This window comes from Elephantulus edwardii, unplaced genomic scaffold (assembly GCF_000299155.1).
Source record: "Elephantulus edwardii isolate Elephantulus edwardi_28Jun2011 unplaced genomic scaffold, EleEdw1.0 scaffold00001, whole genome shotgun sequence".
Taxonomy (NCBI): domain Eukaryota; kingdom Metazoa; phylum Chordata; class Mammalia; order Macroscelidea; family Macroscelididae; genus Elephantulus; species Elephantulus edwardii.
The window spans coordinates 46,519,163-46,541,502 of record NW_006399751.1 but is presented as its reverse complement, the minus strand read 5'-3'; the positions used below and the strand labels follow the sequence as shown (position 1 = coordinate 46,541,502).

General features: G+C 39.5%; 1 protein-coding gene across 1 annotated transcript in view; it reads left to right on the top strand.

The window, feature by feature from the left end:
* Nucleotides 1–22,340, top strand: part of METAP1D (methionyl aminopeptidase type 1D (mitochondrial)) — a 102,910-nt gene that overhangs the window by 5,671 nt on the left and 74,899 nt on the right.

The window sequence follows — 22,340 nt, the reverse complement described above, 5'->3', positions numbered from 1 at the left end:
TATGTTAAACACTTTATAAATACCAACATTTCCCCACTTTGCAAACTAGAAGAGTGAGACTGGAAAGGTTAAGTGGTATGGCGGAAGACAAAGCTGATAAGGCAAAATGTGCATTTCATTTTTTAGCACAGGCTTGTTCATCTATATAATGTGGCATGTTATTCCAAAGAAAAATGTACAGAATTCAGTTCAGGATAAATATATGTGAAGAGTAAAGAAAGTGTTTTTTCGAGAGGAAGGAGATTAGTAGGCAACTGTAACTCAGTGTTTCAGTTTCAGTAGAGATGAATAAGGAACCACAGGAATATTTGAGGTGAGAGATATGTGATATAGGCAGCGTTTTGAACTGACTAGATGGTAAGGTAGAAGCAGACAAGAGAGTGCAACTTTGAGAAAAGGACGCCAATTTATTATGTCTCTTGAGATCTGAGCTGGTTCCAACTCTCTATATTAGTCAAGTTACTTTTCTGATTCCTTGTTTGAAATAATGTAATAGCATGTACACTTTGTTTTTGTGTACTACAGGTAATGATAAGGAGGATCTAGGGAGACAGTCAAGGCAGAAGAGGGGTGAAAAGACTTAAGAATAAGTTCTCTGTTGTTATGTGCCATCGAATTGCCAGCGACTCATAGCGACCTTATGTACAACAGCCCTAAACCCTGCTCTATCCTGTGCTAATCTTATTGTCTCTGACACACCTACCCCTATTACCCCAGTCACTGAATCAGTCCATCTCATGGAGGGTCTTCCTCTCCTGCGCTGTCCCTCCACCCTCCCAAGCATGACGTCTCTCTCCAAGGACTGATCCCGCCTTGTAACCTGTCCAAAGTATGCCAGATGAAGCTTTAGGATCCTTGCCTCTAAGGAACAGCCTGGAGTAGTCCCCGCCAGACGAGTATATTCACTCTTTTCCAACATCACAGCTCAAAGGCTTCAATTCTCCTTCTATCATGCCTAGTCATTGTCTAGCTCCCTGAGGCATAACAAGAGATTTCAAAGACCATGGCCTGGATCAGGTGCACCTTAGTCTCCAGACTGACATCATTGCTCTTTAGTACTTTGAAGAGGTCTCTAACAGCAGACTTTCCCAATATGTCTTTTAATTTCCTGGCTACTGGTGCCAGGAGTATACTTAAAAAAAAAAAAATCAGTAGTTTAGACAATCTTAGGAAAAGTTACCACAGGAAGTCAGGCCAGGTTAGTGGCTCCTATAATTCAGTAGTCAGTGTCATGATGGATAGAGAGGAGACTGAAACTGTCAACAGCTTCATCTTGCTTGGATCCACAGTTAACACTTTTGGTACCAGCAATCAGGAAATAAGGAGACACATTGCACTGGAAAAATCTGCATTTAGGGACCTCTCCAAACTATTGAGGAGTAATGATGTCAGTTTGAGGACTAAGGTCCATCTGATTTAGGCCATAGTATTTCTGATCATTTGCTATGCATCTGAGAGCTGAACAATGAATAAAGATGACAGACAAAGAATTGACACTTTTGAGCTGTGGTGTTGGAGAAGAACACTGGACGGCCAAGAGAACAAACATATGTCTTTAAGTGGGTGCAGCCAGAGTGTTCTTTGGAGGTAAGAATGATGAGGATCGCCTCACATACTTTGAGCATTTGCAAGGAGGGGCTATTCCTTGGAGAGGGATATGGTGCTGGGAAGAGTGGAGGGTTGTCAAAGGATGGAAGACCCACAACCAGGCGAATTGTGTTGACTGCTGCAATGGGCTCTTGTGTGTCAGGAAGTGTGAGGATGGCACACTATAGAACACAGTTCAGATCGGTTGTTCATAGGATTGCTATGAATTGTACTCAACTTAATGCCACCTAACAATAACAACATGTGCTACCACGCTGCACCAGCTATTGGGTAGATCTTCTAACTGGAAGAATGAGGAAAACATGTCTTCGGGTTAAAACTTTAGTGATAAAAGAAGGTCCCCTTAATGAATTATCCAGCTAGTTTTAAATAGCAGACACTACACTGTACTGTCTCTCCCCGACACCCAGCCCTGAAAATGGAGTTTCTCACTTCTTTCTTTTTCCCTCCTTGAGATCCATCTAGATGGATTTAAATTCATCTATTGCAAGTCTTTTTTGAACCAGGACTCATCTTCAGCATCTTTATATACCTTTCCCTTCTAGAATATATGTTGGTTTTTTTGTGATGTGCCATCAAATTGACTCTGACTCAGTGATCCTATCTATATACAACAACTCTAAACCCTGCTCTATCTTGAGCCAATTTCATTGTCTCTGACACATCTACCTGTATTGTTCCAGTCACTGAGTCAATCCATCTCATCCAGGGTCTTCCTCTCTTGTGCTGTCCCTCCATCCTTCCAAGCATGATGTTTCTGTTAAAGAACTGGTCCCTTCCTTGCAACAAAGTAAGTCAGAAGGAACTTCAAAATCCTTGCCTCCAAGGAGCAGCCTGGTTTGGAAGAAGGAGGAAGCCCTCTCCAGGATGGAGCTGTCTGCTCTCTTAGCAGTTCATGGTGCGTTCAATACTCTTCTCCAGCACCACAACTCAAAAGATATCAATTTTCTTTCTGTCACCCTTAGTCCATTGTCTAGCTCTTGATACATCGCAAGTAATTGCAAAGATCATGGCCTGGATCGGGTGCACCTTAGTCATCATTGCTCTTTAGTACTCTAGAGAGGTCTCTAACAGCAGATTTTCCGAATGCAATTTGTCTTTGATTTCCTGGCTGCTGGTACCAAGAGTTGTTGATTGTGGGACCAAGCAAGCTGAAGCTGTTAGCAATCTCAATCTCTTTACCATCTGTCATGAAACTGCCAGTTGGCTCAGTGGTGAGAATCTTTGTTTTCTTGATGTTGAGCTTCAATCCATATTGAAGGCTGCAGTTCTTTCTGTAGCAAATGCCTCAAGTCTTCCTCAGTTCTGCAAGCAAGGTTGTGTTATTTGCATAACATAACACGGGTTGTTGATGAGTCTTCTTCTAGTTTTGATGCCACATTCCTTTTCATAAGAGCCCAGCCTCCCAGATGATCTGTTCTGCATATAGATTGAAGAGTTGTGGAGATAGGATGCATTCCTGACATACATCTATCCTGATTTTGAAACATGTAATGTTTCTTTTCTCTGTTCTGACAACTGCCTCCTAGTCCAAGTATAGGTTTCGATTTCTCATAGACACAATTAAGTATTCCGGCATTCCCATTCTTCTCAAGGTTAGCCACAGTTTGTTGTGATTGACAGCATCAAATGCCTTTGCATTTCTCTCTTGATTCTTCAGCTTGTTTTAGATTTAAGCATAGTATACTCTTGATTATGGCAGTTATCACCTCCATGACCACCTCCATCCCTACCTCGATGGTAAATTTTTATTGAACAAGACCCATATTTTATGTACTTATCTAGTTTTATAGTCATATGAGTCTCAAGCGACTCGACGGCACATAACAGCAACAACAACATCTGTAAATATAAATGCTGTTGTTGTTAGGGGCGGTGGAGTCAAGTACAACCCATAGAGACCTTATGAACAACTTTATGAACCCTGTTCTATCTTGTGCCAACCTCACAATTTCTGACACTCGAGCCCAGTGCCAATCCACCTGGTCGAGAATCTTTCTCTTTCACCATCCTCCTGCCTTTCCAAGCATTATGTCCCTCTTCAAAGAATAACTTTCCTAGCAACATGCTCAAAGTATGTAAGATGAAGTTTCACCATCTTAGCTTCCAAGAATTACTCTGGCTGCACCTTCTCCAAGGCCTATCTGTTTGTTCTTTTGGCAGTAGTGAATATGAAGAGTCCGTATTCAGTACTCTTTTCCAACACCACAGTTCAAAGTCACCAATTTTTATTCTGTCATCCTTATTTATTGTCTGACTCTCAGCAGTATAGCAAGTGACTGAAAAGACCATGGTCTGAATCAAGTGTACCTTAGTCCTCAAACTAACTTCATTTCTCTTCAGTAATTTAGAGAGTTGCCTGAGTACAGACTTTCTCAGTGTAATATGTCTCCTGACCTCCTGACTGCTAGTACCAAGTGTATTGATTGTGGATATAATTAAGATGAAGTAGTCAACAGTTTCAATCTTTTCTCCATCTATTATGATGTCTCCCTATTGGTCAGGTTGTGAGGATATTTGAATTTTTGTTTTCTTGATGTTGCCATGCAATCCATATTGAAGGCTGTAGTGTTTGATCTTCTGCAGCAGTATTTCAAGTCCTCACTTTCAACAAGAAAGATTGTAACATCTGCATAACAAGTTAATAATGAGTTTTCCCTGAATTCTGATGCCACATTCTTCTTCATAGAGTCCAGCTTCTTAAATAATTTACTCAACATACAGATTGAATAGGTATGGTGAAAGATTACAACCATGATGCACTCCTTTCTTAATTTTAAACCATATAGTGTTCCTTTGCTCGATTCACACAACAGCTTCGTAGACTAGTTATAGGTTTTGCATGAGTGCATCTAAGTGTTTACATTTAAAACCATGGCTCAAATTAATGCGTCAAAATTAAGCTCACTAATGATATACTGATTTGAAGAACTTTCAAGACCTGTTGTTTTCCATCATGAGCTAAGAATTAAGTAGAAACTATGAGTAGTAATATTGGGAAAGAAGAAGAGATAGGTCAACCTCTTGAAACCACGAGTCTTAGGAATTAAAGTATTTCCAGGTATTAGCACTGGCAGAAAATCTTAGACTCAGTGCAGAATCCCTTCCCCTGGGCCTAGGAACTCTTTTCTTGCTTAGTCTCTCACTGGTAACCCCAAGTTTATTTCGAGGCCTAATCATGCTGTTAGTCAGTGAGAGCTAATTACTGTGAGAATGGTACCACTTTTGAAGAACCCATATTTATTAAAGCAAGAAGGAAGGAATTGAACCCACAAAAGCTTACTGGAATCCCTGTTATTGCTCCTGAAGCTATTACCCAAGATCCTTTGCCCAAGGAAGGGATGTAGTAGGCAAGTAGCAATAAAATGCACTATAAGTATGTGATAGGCCTACAGATTCATTTGTTCCTGAATGCCAGTTGTCTTCACATGACAAGTTGAGACAGTTACTTTACCTGTTTTCTTTATTTCTCTTTTGTATCCAGTCTCATTCCAAGAAAAATATTAAACCATTTTTGTATAATTTTATGGCAGTGGTAAAAATTTTATTCATAATAGGAACTATGAATCAGACTAGTCAGAGATAATTAGAAAAAAGAAATTGGAAGTGGGCAAACCCCCGAAATCTAGAGGAGATATTTTTGAGATTTAGACAGTGTCACAGTGGGAGAGATGAAAGGAGCTGATGGAAATAAGTGCTTGAACCTTAGCACAGCCCTGATCTGATGCCTTTCTATAATCTATGCTGAAGGAGACTATGAGAGAGGGAGGCAGGCTGGGACATGTCCAGTACAGTAACCAAGCTGACAGGCAAGTTGGTGAGACTCTAAAATAGTTTGTTTTTTCCAAAGCTTGGTGTAAGCTGGATTCAGAAGAGACATTGAAACAAGGAACATCATTCCTCATGTCAGATTGCTAGCAGAGAATACCCGAAGGATGTTTACTTCTGTTTTATTGACTATGCAAAGATATTTGACCTTGAAGCGTAAATAAAACGTTGTGAAGAATGGTCATTCTGAAGCACATAATTGTGCTCATGTGGAACATAGTATATAGACCAAGAAGTATGTGATTGAAGAGAACAATGAGATACTACATACTTTAAAAGCAGGTAAAGTGCACATCAGAGTGTATCCTTTCACTATACCTATTCAATCTGTATGCTGAGCAAATAATCCAAGAAGATGTTAAACATAAAGAAGAATATGGCATCAAGATTGGAGGAAAACTCAAACAATCTGTAATACGCAGGTGATGCAGTCTTACTTAGAGAAAACAAAGACTTGCATCACACTGTTGAAATTCAAAGACTGGCCTTCCGTCTGGTTTATACTGCAACAAAAAGAAAACAAGTTCCTCACAGCTGGACCAATAAACAGTATCGTGATACTACAATCCATAATCAAGACCCTTGGAAGAAGCCATCAAGAAATGGATATATTACAAATGGGTATACAGTGCTGCCTTTAACCTCTTTAGAGTGATAAAGAACAGTATCAGGTTGAAATGCTCCTGGCCCAAGCGATAGTATTTTCATTTGCTTCATAAACATATGAATGTTGGACAGTGAACAAGGAAGACTAAAGGAGAATTGATGCCTTTGAATTGTGGTGTTAGCAAAGGATATTGAATATTGGACTGCTAGAAGAACAAATAAATCTATCTGCCTGGGAATAAGGGAAGCCAGAGTGCTTCCTATATGCTTTAAGTATGCTATCAAGAGGAGAGGGGCCGTTCCCTGGAGGGAAAAAAAAAATCATGTTTGTTAGGTAGAGAATTGGCAAAAGGAGGAAGACTTTTTTGAGATGAATGACACAGTGACTGCCACAGCGGACTTGAGCACAACAGGGATTGGGAGGATGGTGCAGGACCAGGTTGGGTTTTGTTTCATTGTATATAAGTTTGCTAAGAGACTAACAGAGTCATCGGTGCCTAATGATCAAGTCACTGTACCACAAAGAAGTGGTTGGCCCTGAGTCATTTCAGGAAGTAGTATATTATCAAGAACCAGTGGTATTAAGAGAAATCCAGGCTGAATGAAAGCATTCAGAGAAAAGGCCCCAGGAATTGGTCATTGATTGAATATCAGTTGAGATGTTTCTGCAAACAGATGCAGTCTTCAACATGCTTATTAGTCAGTACCGTGAAATTTGGAAGATAACTGCCTGACCAACTGTCTAGAAGAGATCGTATTTGTTTCTACTCCAAAAAAGAGTGATCCACTAAAGTGCAGAAGATATTGATCAATATCATTGATATGTTCTTGTTATTGTTAGGTACCACCGAGTTGAGTACAACTCATAGCAACCCGATGAACAAAATATCTGAACCCTGTTCTGTCCTGTGCCCTCCTCACTCCTCACACTTCTTGACACACAGAGCCCATTGCAGCAGTCACCGGGTCAGTCAACCTAGTTGAGGGTCTTCCTTTCCTTCACTGACTCTCTACCCTTCCCAACATTATGTCCCTACCCAAGGAATAGCCCCTCCTAGCAAAGTGACCAAAATATGTGAAGTGAAGCCTCATCACTTTTGCCTCCAAAGAGCAGTCTGGCTGCACCCTCTTGCTGAAGAGTATTAAAAATTTTCAAGAGGGTGGGAGGAGGGAGGTAACTGTACAACAATGAAATAATCATTTTAAAGAGAAAAGCAAACTGAGAGGGGGAGGAAAATGTGCAACAATGAATGAATGGAAATACAAGTTTTCTGTAAACTTTCATTAAAATTTCAATAAAAACAAATGAAGAGGAGGAAAATGAAAAATGATGAGCAGAAATAAGTAAATAAAAAATTGCAAGAGCAATGTACATCGACAGGGAACTTCCAGAAACTCAAGCTGAATTTAGAAGGGACTATGAAACGATTGATATCATTGCTATGTGTCAGTTTGATTTGGGCTGAAAGTACTGGAGAGAGCACCAGAAAGATGTTTATGTGCGTTTTACTGACAAAAAGTCATTTGGACATGTTGATAATAGTAAATTATGGATAACATCAAGAAGAATGAGAATCCCAGAACAAAGAATCAGCTCAGTGGGATTTGGAAAGAGGGCCTTTTGAAATAGGACCATGACTTTTAAAAGTTTCTACAGTGTCCACAGGAGAAAGTTTATTAATTACTAAATTATCTGAGGACAGTTAACTTTTTCCCAATCAAAATGTAGCTGTACTGTGCACAAAACAAACTTAACTATTATAAATAATTTAAATTTCTGGATATTCAGCCAATTTCAGAAAGTCAGGTTAACTGGGCAAATTATTTGTTGTCACTTACATAGATTGCTATTGCTTTTACACACATACTTAAGAACACCCAATGCGTGCCTTTCTCCCTCCACCCCTAAACTGAAAATCATAGGACAATTAGCTTTTACGATTCCTTTTAACTTTCTCATGTCCTACGCTTTGTTTTCCTTCTTTTTAGCATTGTGGGGATTTTTATTTTGGGGCATCACATACCCTGCCTCTGTCATCAGTAAGACTGTCATTTTCCTATAAGATCAAATAGAAATAGGTCAGGAGCAAAAAGAACACTTTCAGCTCACTCTCTGCAAACTAGTTGATGCTGCTGAAAACCGGCCCCTCTGGGAATTGATATTTCAAAAGCAGCTCCTCGGAGCTGTCTTCTGTCATTTCTCCCCTACTTTACGGCTCTATGAATAACTGCCAAGTGCAGGGGCGCTGCAATCAGAAAAGTGTGAGCGACACAGCAGGTAGAAGGGGCTTCAGGATTGTGCATGCATGAGGGAGTGATGGTCTCTGGTGATAGGTAAGTGGGAGATGGGCAAAGAGCTTGATAACAGTGATTGCCAGTTGGGAAGCGTGTTGAAGATTATCAATTACCTAGATTTAAAAAAAGGAAAGTCCTTCACGGGCTCCATCCCCAGTCACTCTTCAACTGAGCCTTTAACCCAGGAGACAAGGAGACATTTGTTAGTTAAAGGAAAATCACAGGTGCTTAGGAGAGTCTTACAGATTTCATATAGGTGAATTGATACTTTGTAGTAGCTTAGTTTGCAAGGACCAGATTAACTTTCTAATACTGTTTTTACTTTATAATGTTGTTGCTTTAATCATTAGAATACCACTAATTCCTTCAGGCACGAGGAAGCCATTGATGATTTAATAAGATTCATATTGATTGTGTTTAGATGTTGATGACTTCCTGCATGCATATTAATCCCTCCTGACCCTGATCTTAAATTCCTTCCCAGTACAGCTCTCATCAAGCACACCCGCTAGATCCTTCAATGTTTATTGAATGTCTGGTTTGTTTCCAAAAGAGCATTTTTTTTCAAGTATCCAGTATGTGTCAGATTTACAATATGATTATCTGGTTTTTCTTCCAGTTCTGTAAATGTGGGAAGTTAGGATGAGGGGAAAAAACCCCAGCTCTTCACGGAGGATTTACCCTCATTAAAAGACAGCATGTTCTGCACAGCAGACCCTGAGCAGGCCTTAATTGGTTGTCTAGGTCAGGATGTGTCTAGAGCATGTCTGGGAGGCTTGTGTGTGTGCGCAGTCCGGCTGTTGAGCAGCAGGACACAGCTTCTATTCCCTGCTTTGTAGGGCCCAGGCTTTAGTGCAGGCCTACCCCCTCCAGCCACAGAGGCTTGGGAAACTAGGCTGACCACCTGGCTTCCTCATGCCCAGCATCCATATACCCACACCCCTGCCCCAATTATCCTTTCAGCCAGTTCGGCAGATTTCTGTGCAAACAACTCCCTCCTTTAAACCTAGGCCTTGCCAGGGACAAGAGTTATTGGGGTGGAAGAGAGGAGAGGTGAGAGGTCTTAGGGGCATGAGGGAAGGTGAAAGTGAGTGTGGAGAAATTTTCACATTTGTTGAAAAGAAAATATGTACAAACAGGAGAATGATTAGGTTTGTGAGGCAGAAGGTGAGTGAGAAAAAGTAGGTAAAGAGATGATGGTGCTCGAGCATATTGAGGCCAGTCACATAGGAGAGGCAGATGTGTATATGGAAACAGACCATGTTTCCTAAGAGAAGGAAGAGAACATGGGGACAGCTTTGCTGTTCTGCTTGTCTGACTGCACACATCTTTAGGAGATAAGAGTCTAACTAGGCACTTTTTCTGATTTGTGAATGTGACAAGAAAAGTTAAACTATACAGAGTTAGAGGATTATATTTAGTATAAAATTTTGAAGATTACATCATACTGGGATCATTTTGTTGTTGTTAGATGCTGTCAAGTAAAGTATGACTCACTGACTCTATGAACAACAGATCTGAAACCTGTTCTGGCCTGTGCCATCCTCATCCTCTCTGACATACTTGAGCCCACCACTGCAGTCACTCTGTCAGTGTCTTTATCTCCTTTGCCATCCCTCCACCTTTCCAAGCATGATGTCCTTCTCTAAGGAATAGTCTATTCTAGCATATGCCCAAAATATGTGAGATGAAGCTTTATCATCTTTGCCTCCTAGTGAGCACTCTAGCTATGCTTTACCTAAGACATACCTCTTTGCTCTTTTGGCAGGCCACTGGATATTCAGTACTGTCCTACAGCACCACAGTTCAAAGGCAGCAAGTTTTCTTCTGTCATCCTTATTCATTGTCCAGCTCTAAGATGCATAGCAAATGATTGAAAAGACCGTGGTCTGAATCAAGTGCACCTTAGTCCTCAAACTGACATCATTGTTCCTCAGTAATTTGGAGAGTTACCTGACTTAAGTCTTTCCCAGTGCAGTATGACTCCTGCTCTCCTAACTGCTGGTACCAAGTGTCTTGACTGTTGATCCATGTAAAATGAATTTGTTGATAGTTTGAATCTTTTCTCCATCTATCATCGTGTTGCCTGTAGGTCCTGTGGTAGGGATTTTTATTTTCTTTATATTTTTTATTTTCTTGATGTTTAGATCCAATCCATTTTGAAGACTGTAATCTTTGAGCTTCTGTCCCAAATGTTTTGTCAGTCATTCAGTTTGGTAACACAGCCTGCTAGCCAGCAGGTTGTTTTAAAACGCAGTCTGCCCTATCCAAGAAGAAGGATAGTATTGCAGTTTGCAGCAATCAATGCTTTCTTAATAGTAAAAGAAAAGTAGAGTAATTTCTACAGATAGAATTTTTTTTTTTATTTTTTGAGCAGATAATTTGTTGATATAATACTTAGGTCAGGGGATAGCCATTTTGCAAAGTAGTTCTTTGATATTTAATAGTCAAACTCTTTTTTAAAAAAGCTAACTTTAATAAAATAGCCCAAATTTATACATTTCAGCTCAATTATTTAATTCCACTTCTAGAAACCTATATTCAGAAAATAATTGGAGATCGTAGCAAACATTGTAAATTAAGGACGGTCTGTTGCAGTGTTGCTTTTATTAGAAGAGAATTGGAAACAATATAAATGTCTAATAAAATAGAGAAATAATTAAGCAAATTGTGATATAGCCATAAAATGAGATGGACTGTTAAACTGTCATTAAAATAGCATCCATTAAAATGCTTCCTCCAATTCATTTTTAACAGTGCAGTCAAGTGGCCTTTTAAAGAGCACATGGGATCGTTCTGCCTTAAAACCTTTCAGTGGTTTCCCATTCACTCACCATAAAAACCAGACCTGGAAGAGCGGCTGGCCTTGAAGCCTAAACTCTCAGGTTCCTCCACTCCTGTATACTGACCTCTCTTTCAGTTGGTCTAATTTCCTTCCTAAGATGTTTGCAAATGCTGTTCCTGAAGCTTGAACTGCTTTTCCCCCAGCTCTTCCTTTGTCTAATCGCTGCTTGGTTTTTAAAAGCCCTGATCCTGAAAATGGTTAATGCACAAGGCCAAACTACAGGATCTGAAGGTCCTAAACACTGATAATTGGAATCCTCGAATAGACATCCATGGAGGACCTCTCCTGGCCTGGTAAGGAGCTGCACTGCCAACCAAAAGGCATATGATTTGAATCCACCCACTGTTCTGCAGGAGAAAGATGGACAGTTCCCTCCTGTGCCATTTACAGAAAACTTACTAGAGGTCAATTGGACGTAACAACAATAATATATACATGAGTTTATGTGTGTTTCTGTCTTAACTATCCACTATATAACTTCTTTTTAAACCGTGACTACATTATTAGTGCTTAAACTTGAAAGTAGCCTATGCCATTTAGCAGAAAGAGGTTAACTAGATTATAATAGTTTCTCAGCAGATGCAGAATATTAGGATTTTTACTATAAATCCCATTTTCTACAAGAAGTATGTATATTCCACATATTTCACAGTCAAGAAGATGAATTCATGAACTTAATATTTTAGCAAACAGTGTTCTGTTGATTTCCCACAATTGACCTTCATTAGTTTTGCTTTAAGTGGCTCATACTTCAATTTTTGATGATTGATTTTTACCAAACAAATAGAAAGATCTCATAAAAGGAAACTGAATGTTTAAAAAACAAATATGACTACAAAGTTCATTGTTTTGTTTTTAGATCTTTGATCTGTAACATGTTGTAGTAAAAAATAACCCACATTTCTTTCATACTACAAATTCATTGATTTTTGTCACAATTAAGCTGCTAAATGATCCCTACTTCCATATATAACAAGGACGTTAATTGACTCCTAATTGTTTCATTGACTGTGCAAAGGCATTTGAGTGTGTGGACCACAACAAACAGTGGCTGACTGTGAGAAGAATGGGAATCCCAGAACACTTGATTGTGCTTATGTGAAGCCTATACCTGGACCAAGAGGCAGTCGTCAGCACAGAGCAAGGAAACACTGCGTGGCTCAAAATTGGGAAGAGAATATGCCAGGGAGGGATGTGTCCTATCTCCTTACCTTTTCAGTCTGTACGTGGACCAGATTATTGAGGAGGTTGGGCTCTTTGAGGAGAAATATGGCATCTGCTCTCAGGGACCTCTCCAGAGTACTGAGAAGCTACAATGTCAGTCTGGAAGCTAAGGCATACCTGATCTAGATCACGGTCTTTGCAATTACTTACTATTCATCAGAGCACTAGACAATGACTAAGGATGACAGAAGAAGAATAGGTGCCTTTGAGTTGTGATGCTGGAGAAGAGTCTTAAAGATACTATGGACCACCAAGAAAACAAATGGGTCTGTCTTGGAAAGGGTAAAACCAATTTTCTTCTTGGAGGCTAGGATTTTGAAGCTCCATCTCACATACTTTGGGCATATGGCCAGGAGGGACTGATCCTTGGAGAAGGACATCATGTTTGGAAGGGTGGAGGGATATAACAGGATAGGAAGACCCCAGATGAGATGGATTGATACAGTAACTATGGCAGTGGGGATAGGCCTGTCAGAATTAGTGAGACTAGCTCAGGACAGGACAGGCTTCAGAGCTTTTGTACATAGGGTCTATATGAGTTGCAGTTCTGCGTTCTGCAGATGACACAACCCTTACTGAAACTGAGGAGGACCTGAAGCACTTGCTGCAGAAGGTCAAGGACTGCAGCCTTCAATATGGCTTGAAGCACAACATCAAGAAAACAAAGATTCTTACCTATGGGCCAATTGGCAGCATCGGTAAAGAGACTGAGATTGTTAACAGCTTTAGTTTGCTTTCTTTTTTTTTTTTAATTACTCAACAGGAAATGTTATTCAATGTAGGACTAAAATCCAGGGCTCTTGACTTTCTTTTTTTTAAATTTTAAATTGATTTTAATGAAAGTTTAGAAACTTTGGATTTCCATTCATTCGTTATTGCACTTTTCTTCCTGACCACCCCTCCTCCCCAATTCATGGAGTGGACTTGCGGGGAGAGATTGAATAACAATGTAAGAATTTTAGTTTGCTTTTTTCTACAATCAGCACTCTTGGTACCAGTAGTCAGGAAATAAAAAGAAAAATTGCATTGGGAAAGTCTGCTGTCAGAGACCTCTCCAAAGTACTGAAGAGCAACTGTGTCAGTCTGGAGACTAAGATGTGCCTGATCCAGGTCATGGTCTTTGCAATTACTTGCTATGCATTAGAAATCTGGACAATGACTGGTGATGATAGAAGGGGAGTTTATGCCTTTGAGCTGTGATGCTGGAGCTTATTGAATATACCATGGACTGCCAGGAGAGCAAACCGGTTTGTCCTAGAGAGAATGAGACTAGGCTATTCCTTGGAGGCAAGGATTCTGAAGCTGCGGCTGACATATTTTGGACATGTTGCAAGTTGGGGCCAGTCCTTGGAGAGGGATGTCATGCTGGGAAGGGTGGAGGGACAGCACAATAGAGGAAGATGCTGGATGAAATGGATTGATTCAGTGACTGGGGTGATGGGAGTCGGTGTGTCAGAGACAATAAGATTGGCACTGGATAGAGCAGGATTTAGGGCTGTTGTACATAGGGTCACTGTGAGTCGCTGGCAACTCGAGGGCACATAACAACAACAATTTAATCATTGTACACTGAAAGTTTTTTAGTCTCTTGAGAGGTGAAAATGAATTGAGGGCCAGTGAAAAAGAGGATGACACTCAGTGAGATGGATTGATACAGTGACTGCAACCCGAGCTCAAACAGCAATAGCAGTGAGGAGGCACAGCCAGACGGTGTTCCGTTCATCGTACACAGGGCTGCCGTGACTAGGAATTTGCTTGACAGCACCTGGTAACATCAGAGGTGAAAATACCCATTATGTGGTGCCAGTAATAAACTTAGTTCTTATGTAAGAATGAAATTATCACACTTCTTATAAAGGTTTGTATTTAAGTCATAGGTTTAAGGCTGTACTAATTTCTTGGATGGCTTTACACATATGTTAAAGGAGCATCTATTTGAAAGAACTTCATATACTTACACCCTTGTTTTCATGCAAGATTCAAGTGCGTGGATGATGGTAGAGGATGTGGGTTACATGAACTTGGAGGAAAATGATTTCTGTTCCATGGTCGTATAACACACAGAACTGTTAGTATACATCATTTCTGCTGCACTTCTATTATTTACTTAGTTTGTTGTTTTTTAATGCTTCTGCTGGGGTTAACTTCTTGGACAATCAGTATTTGGCAGCATTTGTTTTCAAAATCTTATCATCAGTTGTGTAAATAGCCCTTTCTTGACTATCATGACAGAGATCTATAAGCTTTAACTTGATTTCTGAATTCTGGAGAAACGGATGCATCTGATGAAAATGCTACAATGTGTTTTTCGATATAACCAGTATAATAATACACTGTAGTGTTTGCATTTTGTTGATCATATTTTCAATTTGGAATCTCCTTTTAGTGTTTCGTCTCTAATGATATTTTCTAAGGTATCTAAAAAATGTAGTGAGTAATTGAACAACAGGAGGAAACTGTAGCTTTGGGACAACAATCTACTATGCTACATCTTACAAGATGAAATGATGTACATGCACATGGTATTAAAATGGCATATAGTTTATGTTTGAAAATGTTGTATTGTGTGCCTTAAGAACACCTTGACAAATCAGCAGCATTGTCATAGGACTGGCCTCTACAATTAGCAAAGTTTTCTTTTTTTTTTTTTTAATTAGCAAAGTTTTACAAACTTCACATAAATAGCTAAATACTTTATTTGTAATTTCTTCACTGGTATGAAGAAAGCTAGTTTGGTTCTTGTGTAAACAGTTTAATTTTCCTTAGCTTCAGTTTGAACTTGCATACACGTAATTGATGATCTGTTCCACAGTCAGCACCTGGCTTAGTTTTCACAGCTGATATTGAGCTTCTCCAATAATTTTTCCCATAGAGTAATCAGTTTAATTCCTATGTAGACCATCAAGTAAGATCTATGTGCATAGTTGCTGTCTGTCTTATAAAAGGTATTTGCAAATAAGTAATTGATTGTACAGAATTCTGTCATTCTGAAAAAAAAAAATTCACTTATTCTGTCTCCAGTCTCATTTCTGTCACCAAGTTGATATTTCTCAACTACTGATTTTTCTTCCTTGTTCCCAGCTTTTGCATTACAGTCACCCTTTACTACAAATGCATCTTGGTTGCATGTTCAATCAATAGTCTTTTGCAGCAGTTGGTAGAAGTCATCTGTTTCCTCCTCTTTGGCTCTAATTGTTGGTGCATCAATTTGAATGATAGTGATATTGACAGGTGTATGGATATTATTCTGTCACAACATTGTATTTTAAGATGATTCTAGAAATGGTCTTTTTAACTATGAATGTGACCCCATTTTTCCTCACCTTTTTTACTTCCAGCATAGTAGATCAGATTTTCTGATTCAAAATGTCCCATGCCAGTCCATTTCATTTTGCCAATGCCTAGTATGTCAATATTTATGCATTCCATTTCTTCTTTAACAATCTCCAATTTTCCTACGTTCATACTTCTTACATTCCACATTCCAATTAGCAGTGTCTGTTTGTGACTGTTCTCCTCCTTTGTGATTCTCAATAGAAAGACTCAGCCTCCGATACCATATCTGCTAGTCTAATCTATTATTTGAAAACTAGGGCTTTAGAAGACCTATTATTTTGGAAGTGGATGGCCAGTTCTTCTCCCTAGTCTGTCTTAATTTAGGTGCTCAGCTTTGAACAATATTTGACAGACAAAAGAGCTGATGGGAGTATGCTGGTAATATAATTTTAGCACTGGCAGTACTAATTAAATTATTTATACCCATTAGACTCAAGTATTCAGTGGATGAAGTCTCTTCTGATTCAGTGTGGTTTTTTTAAAAAGTTAATTTGGGATCTAAAGGGATCCATAGGTCCTTGTCTTTTTTTCTTCGGTATGCTTTCATTTTTGCACTCTATTTAGTTGTGATATTATTTTATCTGAATATAAAATTATATAACTTTTTGAATTTGGTTCTACTGGCAAATCACTTTGAAAAATAATAAATAAAATTTTAAAACTAAGATTTAACTTCTTTTTAATTGATGAATTTTACGTCCATCTTGATGCCATATTCTTTTTTATAAAGTCCCATTGCTTTAAAGATTTGCTTATGAAATGGATTAAATAGATATCAAGAATAAGATTACCTTTTAATTTGAATATTAACACAAATACTTATATTTTAAAACTAGTAAGTAAAAAACCCTGACTTGGAACATGTGATTATGTTCTTTGTGTTTGAGGTAGTCAGAAGAGCTAGCTAGTACTATTAAGATGGTCAGAAATAATTTCATTCATTTATCATAGGTTATTTGTTGATGAGTTCTTTATAGAACTCAACGAGTGTTATTTGTTTTGAAATAATATTTAAAACTTTGATTACTTACTATGTTCTTTGGTGCTGTGTCCTCATAGTTCTTTGCATCATGCTCTTCGTGTGATCACAAAAGAACATGAATGCTGGTATTTTGGAAGCTGATTGGAGAAGACTACAGTGGAGGGTAGGGGTAGAGAATTAGGCTCAAGTGTTCAAAAATTGAGCAGATAACACAAAAAGAGGAGGTTGAAGCTGCTGACAGAAAGATGAGGCATTCTGATTCTGTAAAGATTTACAGCCTTGGAAATGCGGGGCCTTTCTCCTCTGTTCTGTAAGGTCACTATAGGAAAGAGTCAACTTGATGATGGTGCATTTTGGTTTTATTTATCCCATTACCCCACCCTTTACTGCTCTGCTTCTTCTACTCTGGAGACCTTCTATCTTACTGTTTCCTGAGAATAGTTTTCCAGTCTCTTGTGAAAAATGATAGAGGCTGTCACTTCCCTTTGCAGAGTTTGGTGTCTTGGGATTTAGCTTTGTCTTAAACGTGTTGTCAGCTGGTGTTGTGGTTGTGTACCTTTGAGTCAGAACTACCTGTAACTGACCCTCCAGCAGGTTTTCAGAGGCATTTAATCACACAGGCAAAAATTGCCCATCCTTCTCCTGCGGAGCAGCTGGAGGATTTGAACCACATGCCTTTGGGATTGCAGCACAATTCCTTACCACGTGTCAGCTGATCTTTCATATTTTTGCTCCATTTCATCCTTATTTCTAGACATACCTGATGCCTCAGGTTGACTCTGAAATTCTCCTTTTTCTGTTGCCTCAACCAGTGTCCACTTTTGTGGGTGACCTAAGTCCTTTACTGGCCATTCATCTACTTTCTAACTTCCAACCTTTCTCTTTTCCTGCAGCTTCCTCCCTGTTTTCTCTGATACTGTGGGTTCTTGCCATACTTTAAGAGAGGCATCAATTTATTGACATTCTATAATTATTTTGGTGCATCTTGACCAAATTGTTAGCCTTATACATGTTAACTTTTATTCTATTTTACTTTGATTGTCTAAGTTCTTCTACCAGAGAAACCCTTATCTAATTTATGATTCTTTTCCTTTACCCAGTGACAACTGTCCAACTTGTTCATTGATTCTCAAGGTCTTACAGCCTTTAATAATATGAAAGCTAAGAAACATCAAGTTGAATTTTATGCAGATTCTTTTCTTTTCTATTAAATCTCGAGCAAGATGACACCTTTGCCTATGAACTATATTCTACTTATCTCTTCCTTTAATCTGTTTTCTTTGGTCCAACTACTTTGTATTTGGTAATTTCACTAGTAAAAAATCTGTTATAAAAATCTATGGGGGAAGAACTCTCATTAATAGTATTAAGAGTAGCCCAAGACCAGTTATCTTGCAGTAAGATGTAAGACGATTCCGATTCCAAGCATCCTTCTTCTAGTATTCACCACCTCTCTCTCAGGTTCTGGAATTCACTGCAAAGGCCACACAAACCTCAAAGACAACATTCATTATAAGATCAGCAATAACTCAGAATACATTTCTTTAATTGGTACAGTATGTTTTCAGCTTTCCCCAAGTCATACCCTCTCAGGCCCTTGACTTTTTTCCTGGATTTTGCACTGCTCAAGCAAGTACAATGAAGCTTTTTTAGCTCTGCCATCTTAAATGTCTCCATCACTCCATTTGCCAGTAACCTAGACCCAAAGGCAAGCTTCTTGTTGTTGTCTATTGTGGGATCTGAATAAACCTATAGCTGACCCTCCAGTGGGTTTTCAGAGGCAATTAATGACATGAGAAGAGAATTGGCCATCTTTTCTCCCACAGAGCAGCTGGTGGGTTTCAACCACATGCCTTTGGGTTACCAGTGCAACTCCTTTCCATTAAGCTTCCAGAGCTCTCTCACGTTAAACCTAGCTCCCTGACAAATACCCAGAGGTCTCTTTGCCAGTATGCCTCCTGCCCCCAAAGCACTCAGCTTTTTCACTTTGTTCTTCAGCTAGGAAGCCCACAGCTACTCTCTTGATTCTGTCACCACTGCTGCCACCATTTTTCTACCATTGCCTGTAGTGCAACAGCTCTGTCATTTGGGTCCAGGAGGTTCAGCACAGAATATCTTAGGTCCAAAGGATGCACTCACTGTACTCTTTGGCTGTTCTTTCTTGTTAGTAGCAAGATACTAAGTTTCTGCCTATCGAATGGTTCTGTTTAATCTTGATAAGATGAAAGACTCACCAATCCCCTCATTAATGTGTTCCACACATCGTATTTGCATGATCTCACTTGGAAAGTGTTGAAGACGAATATTGAATGTCCCATGACTTGCCAAAAGAGCAAACACATCTAGTAGGAGATGCAGCCAGAGTGCTCCTTGGAGGCAAGGATGGTGACATTTCGTCTCACATGCTTTGGGCATGTTGCCAGGAATGGCTATTCCTCGGAAAAAGGGGAAGACCCTCAACAAAATGTATTGACACAGTGACTGCAGCAGTGGGTTCAGGTATGTCAGAGATGATTAGGATGCCTCAGGACAGAGTTCACATCTAGTTTTCATAGGAAAAAAAATCATATGAATTGTGCTTCACCTTACCTAATGACAACAATTTGAAAGATACCATTATAATACCATTATGCCTTATTTACTTTAAAAAAATACCTCACATTTGCTAAGTTCTGTCAGCCATGTGGTGAGTTATAGACAATGACATAGAAGAGTGAGCCACATCAAGTACCTTATCTTACTATGTGCCAGGTATTTGGGTTTTGTTGATGGCAGAGGTACAAGCCAGTGCCCTTGAGAAGCTTACAATCTAATGAAGAGCACGAACAAATATGTACCAGGGCTGAGAAGCACAGTCAGTGTACTTACTCCAGCATTAAATAAATTACTTTATAAGGTGCCTACTCCAGGCTTGGGGCAAGGACCAGATTGTGAATCATGAGAAGTGTTAAGCAGTATCTATATTGTAAGAAGTTCGTAAAGTACTTTAATGTCCTATTTTACAAACACATTACAAATTCTTCCCCTACCTGTATGCATTTTCCTTTGCAGCTCCTGGATCAAAAGGTCAAGTCTGGTTTTCCATCCTTTGAGTCTGGGCTTGATTATGTAACTTTTTTGGTTAATAGAATGACATGAGCAGAATCCTGAAAAGTACTTGCATGTTGGATCTTGCTTTCTCCTGTCCCTGAGCAGGACCTCCTCCATGAGTATGAGCACAAGTTCCTTGGAGCCCTGTCATGTTGGATAACATGCCCAAGTCCTTTCTGTCACACCACTTAATACTGAGCCAACCTTCAGACATATCAATGCGATCATTGTAGACCACCTGCCCTCCGTTGTGCCTCCAGCTGACCACTACAGGAATCAAGTGGGCTGGCCCAAACTAGGAGAATCCCCCAGCAAACCATAGAATCATGAAAAAGATAAAATGTTAAGTCACAAAATTTGGGGGTGATTTGTTTTATAATTAAAACTAATGCATGACAGTGAGTGAGTGTGTGTATTCAGTTAAGGTGTTTGGACTTTATCATGAGGACAGCTGGCAAAGCAAGTGAGGAAGATTATAAGCAAAGGAGTGACATGTTAGACTTATTACTGTATAAAGCACTCACTGCTTCAGGGAAGAGAATGGTTTGGAGGTAAATTACTCTGGAAGCTGAGAAGCCACTGAGGATGTGATTGCAATCATTTTGTGTGAAAGATGATCCTGGCTTGGATCAGGGTCATGTGCATGGATGAAGGTAAACATTTTCAGGAGATTTTTGTGAGAGACCTTCCTAAATTTGTGACTGCTGGGATTTGATGGTGGTGATGGCAGAAAAGGATGAGTAAGTAGACTGACCTCTAAGTGAGGATTTAAGTTGATTGTGCCTCTCATTCATTGAGAACACTGGAGGGAGGGCAATGTTTAGAAGAGAATGTGATCATGATGGGTGTAAAGTGCCTGGAAATATCCAAGTGAAGATTTCCAGTAAGCGAAAGAGATAAAGAGGAGAACTTAGGGTGTGGGAACTAGAGCTACAGATGTGTGATGGCAATAGAAACTCACTGAGGGAAGTTGGCTATTGTAGAATGGAGGAGCAAGGACATACCCCCTAAAAAAAGCTGCTATTTATAGAAGGGGAAGCTTTCCAGAAATAAAGATGAAGCATAGTCATAGAAAGTTGGTCTTTACATTGTATTATTTCTTATTTAAGCCTTAGATGAGATGTTGCATTAAATTCCAGACTCACTGTGGTTGACTTCTCTCCCCCACTACCCCAGCATCAACCCTACATTTCTAAATGTTTTCTGGACACTCCCTAAACAGTGACACAGAGACAGAGAGGATTCTGCTGCTCCTGCACACCCATCAGATCCAAACCCAAACTCTTCACCTAACCAAAACCAGCAACTCCAGTATTCCTTCTTTTTGTTCATGGCACCACTGTCCTAGAGTCATCGTTGAGTCCTTCCCCATAGATTGTAGACTTATGTACTTTATAGTCCTTAGTGTGTTGGTATATTCCCTTCTTTACATTCCAGTTTACCACAACACCACTTGTCTGTCAGTTTACTGTACTGTCATGGCTGTGTGTTGCTGTGCTGCTGGAAGCGCTACACCCCCGTACGTCTAATACCCACAAGGTCACCAGGGTGGAGAGTATTCAGCATATCTTCCAGACAAGGAAAGACTAGAAAGTAGCCCTGGCCTTTCATTCTGAAATAATGGGCTCCTTGAGAACCCTATGAATTACAGCACATTGTCTGACAACAGTGTCAGAAGATCAGACCTTCAGCTTGGAAAACACTCAGAATAAAATGGGGAAGAGTGGCCTTCTCAAAGGAGAGTCTGCTTTTATTATGCTCATGCAGAACCTGTACATATTACAAGAAGCAGTTGTTCAGGGAAAACAACGGCATAGAGTATGGTTTAAAATCAGAAAAGACGTGTGTCAGGTTGTATCCTTTCTCTGCACCTCTTCAGTTTATACTGCTGAACAAATCATCTGAGAAGCTGGTCTATATATAGGCATCAGAATTGGAGGATATAGGAGAATTGGAGAATATAAGTATCAGAATTGAACAAAGACTCATCAGCAACCTGTGCTACATGGATGATACAACCTTACTTGCAAAAAACAAAAAACAAAGACTTATTGATGAACTTCAAAGAATGTAACCTTTAATATGGATTAGTTCTCAATGAAACCTCACAACTAGGCCAATGAAGAACTTCATGATAAAAAGATAATAGATTGAAGTTATCAATGATCTCATTTTATTTGGATCTGTGCGGATGGACAGGAATATGTGAATAGAGTGTGTTAGTCTATCTATAAGGTGATTGTAGGTAGGGTGGTCTCCCCAATCCATAAAGGGATTGCCTAGACTTGCGTTTAAATTGAGTGGATTCCTCAGCAGAATTGGAGAGACTCAACATACATGCACCAACAACCAGAGCCAAAGAAGAGGAAATAGAAGATTTCTACCAACTTTTGCAGTCAGAGATCGATCGAACATGTGATCAAGATGCATTGATAATAATGGGTGACTGGAATGCAAAAGTTGGGAAGAGAGAAGAAGAATCAGTAGTTGGAAAACATGGACTTGGTGATAGAAATGGAGCTGGAG